The following is a 10,711-nucleotide window of genomic DNA, read 5'->3' as shown; positions in this document are numbered from 1 at the left end:
TATGGGCAGTGCAGTGGAATGAAATGGACAGAGCAGAGGAGGGAAGAAAGGAAGAGAGAAAGGAAATAAGAATAAGCTATTTTTCAAACAGGCAGTGGATTCTGTGGTCTATTCGCATCTGGTTAGTTGTTTGATCATAATCAAATGTATGAAAATATGATCAGTTTTCAAAAAAAAGAAAAAAAAGGAAACACACATACACACACACACACACACACACACACACACACACACACCTGAGGTGTGTTGGAGATGAAGACACATAATATCAAGACTTCCTGCAGTCTAATCTGAAGCTCATCCTCCTTTTCCTCACCCCTGTATGAACTAAACAAGACAATAACAATATGAAGCAAAAAAAGTGAGAGAGATCTCAGTCTCGTATTTGCCAAAGACAAAAAAGTCTGTGATTTAAAGTCAATATGAACATACTTCGTCTAAATTTTTTCCCATAAGAATTTATGAGCTATGCAATCCACATTAATTTGTATGTCGACAATTCCAGAAGAAAATGTGTATTGCTCTGTGGTTAGTTTTTTTAAAGCCAAGAAAACGAAACCAAAAAAAAAAAACGTAACAGAGAAGATGCATCATCTTTGTCGCAAATAATTTTCTTAACCTTTTGGTGGACTTCAGTTATTTTAGACAGATTATTTATTTTTTTACTTCAACAAAATGCCATGCACTTGCTATATAAATACACACAAAAAAATCATGGCATGATTAGAAAAGGCTAAATGTAAAAAAAAAAAAAAAGAAGAAGAAGAAAACAAATTCACGTTAGTGATAAGGTTCCATATAGGAAATTAATGGGAAATACGAAAAACACAAAAATACATAGCATTTTTTATTACAACATATAGATCATGTCTAATTATAAAATTAAATTATGATGTCTGAAAATACTCAAATAGGGAACACAGTTATTTTAAATACCCTTTTAACGTAAACTGTATTAATTGATAGTAATTTTAATACAACTTTTTTGTAATATTTGTATTATTTCATATAGAAATAAATGGTGCATAATCGAGAGGTGAATATTGTTTACGTTTAATTAGTTGTACCGCATTTAATTTATGCTGAATTATATTTATAAAACAAACAAATAAACAAACAAAAACATTTACTAATAGCATTAAATAAATAATGCAATAAAAATAACAATATTATATTTATTTATTTATTCATATATATATATATATATATGTATGGATACATGAGACACACATATTATTGTACAATTGTTGTAGAATACAAACATGCATTCATCAGTGCATTTATTCATTTTTTTTTATTTATTATTGTTTTTAGCCTGTTTTGGCCTATTTTTAAGCCTGTTTTGAGGAATACCAGAGGCTTAACATTCCCAAGGAGAAACAAAAATAGAAACAAACTACACAGTTGTTGACAATAGAAGTAGGAGTCTCCATTTGAGCTCCATTTAATCTCACTTAACATCAATAAGCCAATAATTAAATGATGTCACACAATATAATTCCGTACCAATTTGTATATTGCTACATGCACACAGCAACGCACTCCAATATGTGCTCTTAAAGGGTTAAACCTTTGACAAGATACATCAACATCTCTTTAAATTAGTGATGATCTATGACTTAAAACAAGTGGAAACATATATCCAATATCAGCAGATAAATATCCCTTAGCCTAATGTCCGATAGTAGATTTTAACACACACGGAGGCAATATTTTGTGCATCCATAAAATGGAACTCCATAGAATCACTTCTGAGGAATACTGTACATTTTTTTTCTTCTGAGCTACTTTATCTACAAAAACACAAACAGCACTGTAGAGCCCTCATGTTAAACAGGCTGGAGCTGTGAAAGCTATGAGCGACAGTTGTTTGATCTGCACATGCTCTGATATGAGCTAATGCCTTTCATCCTCATACAAACATGGCTGATTCATTTATCAACACATGCTGATGGAACAGACACTCTAAACCAGAGGAACTCAGCTCATGGGTCACGCATCTCTTCTGACAAAGTCTCAAAAAAAAAAAATGCTTTATGCAAAAATAACCACATAACATATAAACCCTATATGCCTATATCTTCATAAAAGCACACACGCACGATCACTCATGCACTTTTTAAAAAGGATGTAGTCTGTCCCCTGCTGGTCACATGAAAATAAACAGTCTGCATTCATACACACTGGCACTAAAGTATGAATGAATGAGAGCTGCAATGACAAGCGCCAAGGTAAGATCAGTTCAAACAGCACAAAATAAACATGTATGTGTATAACGTGTGCTGATATTGAGTATCAGCTGTTTAAACGAGGCCTCGGTGAGCGTATGGCGATACAGAGACAGGAGATAATAGGAGACATGCCAACACTATTTGGTCCCAAGAGCATTAGATAGCAAAACACAGTCTAGACCCACTTTAATCTGACTTTCCAGAGTGTGTGTGTGCTTATGTGTGGGTATGTTTTTGTGTGTGTGTGAAAAAAAAAATACTCTGGTAGTTTAAGCTGGTTAATTTTAGCTGTAATCCTCAGCAAAGCCGTTGACCAATAGGCTGCAGACCTGAAGCAAAACCAACGGGTTGTAGTGAGAAGAAACCACCAACAGATGGCAGCACTACAGCACAAGAGTGTTTCAGAGTTTAAGCGTTTACATACAGTATATGCAGTAGGCTGTGCCAGAAACCTAAACAGAGGCACATTTAAAACAAAATGTAACCTATTTGCTAACCTATCTACTAAGATACCTCCAATTTTTTTGTCTGGATGCTTTCTGAAGTTAAGTCTTGTATTGTATTGCATTCACAATACATATTGTTTCAAAGCAGTTTTACATTGCATTAAAAACACCTGGTGGGCAGGCCAGAGGCGAATGTGGCAAGGAAAAAAAACAACTTAAAAGATGTTTAGAGAGAGAGAAAAAAACAAACAAAAAAAAGGAACATCAGGCTAGGCACATATTGCACACACATGTATATTAAAGGGATAGTTCAGCCATAAATGGAAATACTGTTATCATTCACTAACCCTCAGGTCAGTTCAAACATGTATGACTTTTTTTTTAATGAAAATATAGAAAATAATATTATAGAAGATATTTTGAAGAACAGTTTTGGTTACTATTATTGACTTCCACTGTACTGAAAAACAAAACGAAACACTGACGCATTTTTTAATGTAATATTTACATTACAAAACAACTTTCAGATACTGAACACAGAGCAGATGTGCCGACATGAACACACGCACTATACTGTTCAAAGGTTTGAGGTAAGTATGACTTTTTTTCTTTTTATTAAAGAAATGAGTACACTTATTCAGCAAGGATGCATTAATGCTGTTCTTTTGAAATTTTCATTCATCAAAATTATCATGGTTTCCACAGAAATATTCAGCAGCATAACTGTTCATCATCTGATAATAAGAAATGTTTCTTGAGCAGCAAAACATCATATTAGAATGATTTCTGAAGGATCATGTGACACTGAAGACTGGAGTAATGATGCTGAAAATTCAGCTTTGCCATCACAGGAATAAATGATGTTTTAAATTATATTCAAATAGAAAACAGTTCTTTTAAATTGTAATAATATTTCACAATATTACTGTTTTTACTGTATTTTTGATCAAATAAATGTAGCCTTGGTGAGCATAAGAGACTTCTTTAAAAAAACATTTAAAAAAATCTTACCAACCACAAACTTTTGAACTGTAGTGTCAACTCACATAAAAGTGAAAATGTAACTTCTAAATGTAAATGTACACAAATCTGACATGGGGCCTGAAGGGGTGGAGTTGAGTTGCGTATGTGTCAGATACCTGAAGACATTCTCCTCACCAGCAGCCGTCTCAACACTGACCCCTTTTAAGTTAACTGTGAAATTGTTCTGCTCTAAAAATACATCCTGTATGGCTCTGAACGTTCAGGCCTGTTTGAATGGTGTGTTTCAGTGTGTGTGGTTTCCCTTCTGCATTGCTGAATTCCACATCAGTGCAGCTGCTTTAACAACCACACCCCATCACCATCACGACCGGGCCTCCTGGCAACCATCAATGTTTCCACTATCCAGAGGGTTATGGGGCGCAAAGCAACTTAAACTGGATGTTCCTGTAACCACAAGCCAAATCATTTATCAATAGGGTGGAGTTTGTGTTCTTGTTTATTAAAGCAATATCTTGATGTAGATTTCGGTGTTGGAGTGTTATGAATAAGATTCTCTTATGTACACACACACAAATTAATATTTCAGCCATTTAACCAACTAAAGTTCTCGAAGGCTTAAGGATTTTTCACCGCCAGAAAGTATTAATCACTACAAACATTGTAAAGTAAGGATGCACAATATATTGCTATCATATGGGTTATTAGACAATATTAGATATATTTTAATTCATTATCAACTGACATTGTACTACCCTGCTGAAGAAGAAAGAAACAGGCTGGTTAGGCTGGTTTTATCTGGTCTTCCAGTCTGGTTTGCAGGTTTAAGTGGGGTTTTGACCACTTCTTTAGCTGGTTAGGCTGGTTTTAGCTGGTCAACTGATCAACCAGCTAAAACCAGCTCATCCAGGCTGGGAGACCAGCTAAGACCAGCCAACTAGCTTAGGCTGGTTTTATCTGTTTGTTTATTTATTTATTTTTTCAGCAGGTTGAGCCATTTTTTAAATAATTGTTCGTGCTCATTTTCCCTATTTTTAATGTTACATTCCCATTTCCTTCATCAAAAAAACACCCGAAGTTCATCTTTAAAAACACTAATAGTTTAATAATAGTACAAAATATGCATAAAAATAATTATAGCCTTGCCATATCAGACAAAATTTTATATCAGTGCATCCCTATTTTAAAGGAAACTGCCATTCAAACAGATAACCTTTTTAAAAAGCTTTGGGCAGCTTGCTTGATCATGTGTAATGGTGGTATTACATTTTTTTCATTGCTATTCCTGAGTGTTTCAGCATGAATGCATCATTAAACTTCAATGACCAGTTAGCAAATTCCCTTATTACTGTAATGTTTGCATAGGTTTATATATTAGTTTCTAAATAGAGATCAGAGCCCAACAGCCATCAAGATTGGCATATTTACAAGCTGTTTTGTGAAAATACATTCAAATATTGAATATATTAAAGATGTGTTAATATGAAAGACTTTTAAAACAATTAATTAAAAGCAAATACTTCTAATCAAGATATCCCCGATCAAAGAGTTAATCAATAAAAAAAATGTCACATCTGGCGATATCAAGTTCACCATCTTTTGAATTCCCTTTACAATAAATTTCCACTTCTTTTTCGTCATCTCCTGCTCTCCATTACACTGTGAGTGTTTTCTCTCTCTGGCTGGTGGAGAGCTGCAGAGAGAAGGGCTTTTTGTGGTCAGAAGCGGCCCAGCGCCCTCCCTCTCAGGACTGGGCCCCTTCAGTTCACTCAACCCCTGTGTAATTAGCAGATGTTAAGTACAATGTTGGACTGCAAGGATGACGTGTTTATTCTGTGTGTGTGTGTGTGTGTGTTCACATCTGTAGAAATGCAGTGTGGACCCCAGTGGCTGAAACTCAAACCTCCACTGGGATGAAAGCAATGACTAGAGGAGAAGAAAAGAGAGGAGAGCCAGATCATGGTCCTGCAAAACAAAACCACATTTTGACAGCCTAACATAAGATGACTAAGCAATGATCCTAGTGGTCAGTTTATTCTCTATGCACCAAGTGTCCAAGTGACAGTCTGAGGTCTTGGGACACTGGCCCTCCACAAATCCAGACACGGTTACTGAAGATGATTCGTGCTGATCCTGCTGTATTATTTTTGCTACACCTGCCAATGACGAGTGATTTGAAAAATTCAAATTTACAATAATATTTTCCTGGTCATAACATTTTAATTTACTTTTTCATTATATACATCACCATTTAAAAGTTTGGAGTTGCTGTTTTCATGGTATTTTATATCAAAGAAATGCAGGCTTGGTGAGCATAAGAGATTTCTTTTAAAATAATTAAAAAATATATATATATTTTTGACTCAAAACATTTGAATAATATTATACATTATATTTGTGTCCTTAATACAATATAATAATTTTGCTGTTGTTTTGTGTGTGTGTGTGTGTGTGTGTGTGTGTGTGTATCTGGTATTTATCATGTTATGGGGAGTAAATTTAGTCCTTGTGGGGCCATTTTTTAGGTCCCCATGAGGAAACAAGCTTATAAATCATACAGAATGAAGTTTTTTGAAAATCTAAAAATGCAGAAAGTGTTCTGTGGGTTGGTGTAGGGCAATATAAAATACAGTTTGTACAGTATAAAAACCATTGCGCCTATGAAATGTCCCCAAAAAACATGGAAACACAACGTGTGTGTGTGTGTGTGTGTGCGCGTGTTTTGTGACAAATGCTCATGTCATCTTTCAACCTCATAACTCTGCATATTTTTTGCCATATTAATATTCCATGTCACCTCATACAGTTCTGGAGAAAAAGAACATTACATGTCCTGGATGTTTTCATTAGTAGACTAGGTTTTGATTTGAATAACAGAGAGGGTCCAATTTTCATTCTTGCAAGCTGATATAAACAATGCGTTATGTTCCTAATAAAGTATTCAGCCAACTGGCAGGTAGTTTTATTCACTTGCCAAAGTCCATTTTCTCGCATTAGCCACTTGCCAAGTGTTAATTCTGGACCTTGAATTCAAATACAAAGCAGGGACTTGGGAATATTCCAGTAGTGCCCCCCGAAATCATCCAGACGATGGCACTCAACCATAACAGAACAGCCCCTAGGAGCTTCCAGCCCGGCTCTGAGCCGATAACAGCTCATTTGAAACAGATATCAACCCTCTGTGGGGTTTTCAATGATACTGACTGAATCTCTCTCACACACACATGTACAGATCATTTTGGTTTCCTGTCCCAATGACAAATTCTCACATAAACACTCACAAAGCGCCAGACATTATTTTGAAAAATAAACCATGGTTCTCACTATCAACCCATCTGTGCTCTCTTTCCTGTTGTTTGTAAGGACTGTGCCGCGATACAGTCTGTGTGTTTGTGTGTGTGTGTGAGTGAATGGGTTCTTGGCCTCTGGATGTTGCCATGTGAGATTCATGTTAGCAGAACTGGCCGAGGAGTCATGCAAATGCTGATGACAGATGTGAGCAGCACTTCCTGCTCTCTCCTTTGGTGTATTATAGCTGACGGGGAATTTTTGTTTGCTGGAAACCTTATGACAGTCTCTCATTACTCTTGCGGAGCCACTTTTTTGACTACAGGGTCAATGACATGGAAGAGGGTCCATTTTGAACTATAGTTCAAAAGTTATTCAGCAAGGATGAATTAAATTGATCAAAGATGACAGTAAAGACATTTATAATGTTACAAATGTTTTCAAATATTTCAATTTTTAATTTCAAAAGCTTTATTGTCTATCCCCAGTGGGGTAGAAAATTGTCTTCAGACAAAAGGCTCAACACACAAACAGCACAAATAGTCCTCACAACAACAAACTACATTACAAAATCACAACTAAAACAATACATTAAAAAAAATTTTTTAAAATATTTAAAAATAGCTATTTAAAATACCAATGGCAGTTGGAATAAACGTCATCTTATACTTGGCCCTTTTTTACCAAAGACACTTTATACCGTCTGCCGGATGGTTGAAAAGAACTATACAGAGGATGAGAAGAGTCTCACACAATAACAGAGGCTTTCCTTTTTAGTGCCACGCACCTCAGTCGTGGTATTGAAGGTGGGAGAGAGCGCTGTACATTCACTCCCCCCACCTACAATCCCTGCCGGTACGAGACTCGAACCTCATACCGGCAGATCCTATTTTAAGATCCTATTTAAAATACCAATGGCAGTTGGAATAAACGTCATCTTATACTTGGCCCTTTTTTACCAAAGACACTTTATACCGTCTGCCGGATGGTTGAAAAGAACTATACAGAGGATGAGAAGAGTCTCACACAATAACAGAGGCTTTCCTTTTTTGTGCCACAGTGAAAAGATCAGTGAGAGGTGTTTGTCTCTCACCGATTATTTTACTCGCCACATTTATAATTCTTAAAAGTCTATTTTTACTTTTAACAGAGAGAGAGTTAAACCAGGACACAATATTAAAAGTAAGAACAGATTCGATAAGTGATTTATATACAACAATCAGAATATCCAGAATATCCAATGTTAAAACTCCTCAGTTTTCTCAATAAGCCTGGACGTTGATAAGCCTTTTTAAAAACATTATCTGAATGCTTATCAAATGAAAATTGGGAGTCAATCTCAGTACCTAAGTATTTAAAAGATCCCACCTGTTCAACTTCCTCTCCATTAACTAACAAAGGTTCACAGAGTGCTCGTATGTTGTTAGCCCCACAACACATTTCTTTAGTTTTACTAATGTTAAGCTGCAGAGAACTCTCCTCTGTCCAAAATGTTATAAAATTAACAAAACTGAGGTAAGTATCTAATGATTGGATATCCTTTACACGTCCCACCAGTGCCATATCATCTGCATATTTTATAAGCGTCAAATTGTCAGTATCACAGGTCATTTCATTTATATAAATAGAAAATAGAATTGGTGCTAAAACACACCCCTGAGGAAGGCCAGTGTTTAAAACCACATTCTCCGACATTTTCCCATTTACTAATACATGCTATGGACGGTCCCGTAAAAAACTATTAATCTATTATATTAGTTTAATTAAATAGTTTAATTAAAACTATGAATCTATATTAATCTATAAAACTATTAATAAAATAAATGCTGTTTTGTTAACTTTGTATTCATCAGAAAATCCTGAAAACATTGATAATAATAATCAGAAAAGTTTCTTGAGCAGCAAATCAGCATATTAGAATGATTTATGAGGATCATGTGACACTGAAGACTGGAGTAATGATGCTGAAAATTCAGCTTTGCATCTCAGAAATAAATAACCTGAACTAACCTTGCCTTGTCATAAAAAAATTAATTATCTGATATTTTAAGTGACCTTGACACATAGTTGTGAGGGTCTGCAGGGCTCCTCATCAGCTCCATCATTTTTTTAGTTATTTAATTAATTTTATTATTTTTTATGACTTAATAGATCTAGATAAAAACATCATGTGATAGGCATAAATAAATTTTGATATTCTTTGTAGCTTATTCTGGACCAAAAAAATGCACACTTTGACTGTCTGACAGATATGTAACGCAATAAACCAATTTTGTTATATATTTTTTGAAACCACCTTTGCATCATAAGCATAACTATGATCACTAATAAATGTTCCCAAGTAGGCAGCTCACTAGGTTGTGGAACTCCTCCGACCTCTCAGTTACACTCCCGTGTTAAAAGAAAACACAACTGTCAGACCTACACAAGCAGCTGAGAGAGAGAGAGAAGATGACTGGAAGGAGGAAGAGGGAGGCAGAGAAATGTGTATTCATAGATTTCAGCTGAGAGATAACCAAATAAGGCAACAGTTTAAAGAAGAGACTGATCTTGAGAAAGAAAGTCACTGAAAAGATAGACAGAGGTATGGTGGAATGTTAGTGGTGGAAATAACAAACAACAGCATGTCCAATAAAAAAAAACACAAGCTAAAGAGAGGATTCACTGATAAAGAAAGGTCACAAATTGCTGAGATTTGCTAAAGGGGCCATATCATGGAAAGCTGAGCTTTCTTTGGTCTAAGAGTTTGATGTTGTATTACACTGACATACTTTAATGTTCACGATGCAAAGCTCCTTAACCAGTCCATTCAGTCTTTATGGAAACTAAGCTTCAAAAATGGGTCATTCAGAAATGATGATATTGACGTCACAATCCATGAGCACTTTAACATATGACCACCCACATTTGGCACAGACTGATGAAAAACACGTATGTGGAGGTTTCCTGCACTCCTTTCAAAGTCGGATGTGGGATATTCCTACTTACAGCCATAAATTCGTCAAAATTCGAAACAAAATGGCAACACTACTGTTAACTTTGTAGGTCAAGAAAGAAGAAAAATCTGAATCTCAACGTACAATTTTCAAAAGAGAGACTCATTTACCATGTTTTACACAACTATCTCTGGAGACATTTGCTAAGCAGCATTTTTGTCATGTAATGTAGGACTCACTTTGACTCACTGATATCAATTAAATGTTATTGTTAACCTTTAACTGTGTTCATCTACAGTACCTAGGGGCTTGTGATCAAAAATACAGCCAAAACAGCAATATTACAAAATAGTATTACAATAATTACACTTTTGACCAATTTAATGTATCCTTGCTGAATAAAACTAGTAAGTTCTTTCATATATATATATATATATAAATTACAGACCCCAAACTATCGAACAGTAGTGTTCATCTGCATCTTTTTGTTACTAAGTTTGATGTTGAACTTAAAGGCAGGGTATGTGATTTTTCAAAAACACTTTAGAAAACTGATTCGGGCCGAATAGCAAAACAAACTTGTAGCCAATCAGCAATAAGGGGCGTGTCTACTCGTGATGTGGAGAAGAGAGCTTTCAGTGCATGGGACGGACATTAGCCGAGCGACAGAAAGATAGAGATGGCGGATAAAAAACAAAAGAGGAAAACGTCTGCGGAACGACAAGGCAAGAAGTAGGACCCGTGTAAATATCGGATCAGCTTTCCAGCGCTGGAGAGAACTCAAGGAGCGGAGTTGTTGCACCGCGCCGCTCACGTCCGTAGACACGGT

At 35.6% G+C, this 10,711-nt stretch overlaps 1 long non-coding RNA gene across 1 annotated transcript; it reads left to right on the top strand.

Annotated features, from left to right (window-relative positions):
* Nucleotides 1–2,142: 2,142 nt before the first annotated feature.
* Nucleotides 2,143–4,037, top strand: LOC107737853 (uncharacterized). Its single transcript, XR_001639833.1, has 3 exons — nt 2,143–2,231; nt 3,205–3,267; nt 3,949–4,037. It is a non-coding gene; the product is annotated as an uncharacterized LOC107737853 (long non-coding RNA).
* The last annotated feature ends 6,674 nt before the right edge of the window (nt 4,038–10,711 follow it).

Source organism: Sinocyclocheilus rhinocerous, unplaced genomic scaffold (genome assembly GCF_001515625.1).
Source record: "Sinocyclocheilus rhinocerous isolate Xijiao unplaced genomic scaffold, SAMN03320098_v1.1 scaffold461, whole genome shotgun sequence".
Taxonomy (NCBI): domain Eukaryota; kingdom Metazoa; phylum Chordata; class Actinopteri; order Cypriniformes; family Cyprinidae; genus Sinocyclocheilus; species Sinocyclocheilus rhinocerous.
Note: the sequence above shows the minus strand (reverse complement) of the source record. Positions and strands in the feature narration are given on the sequence as shown.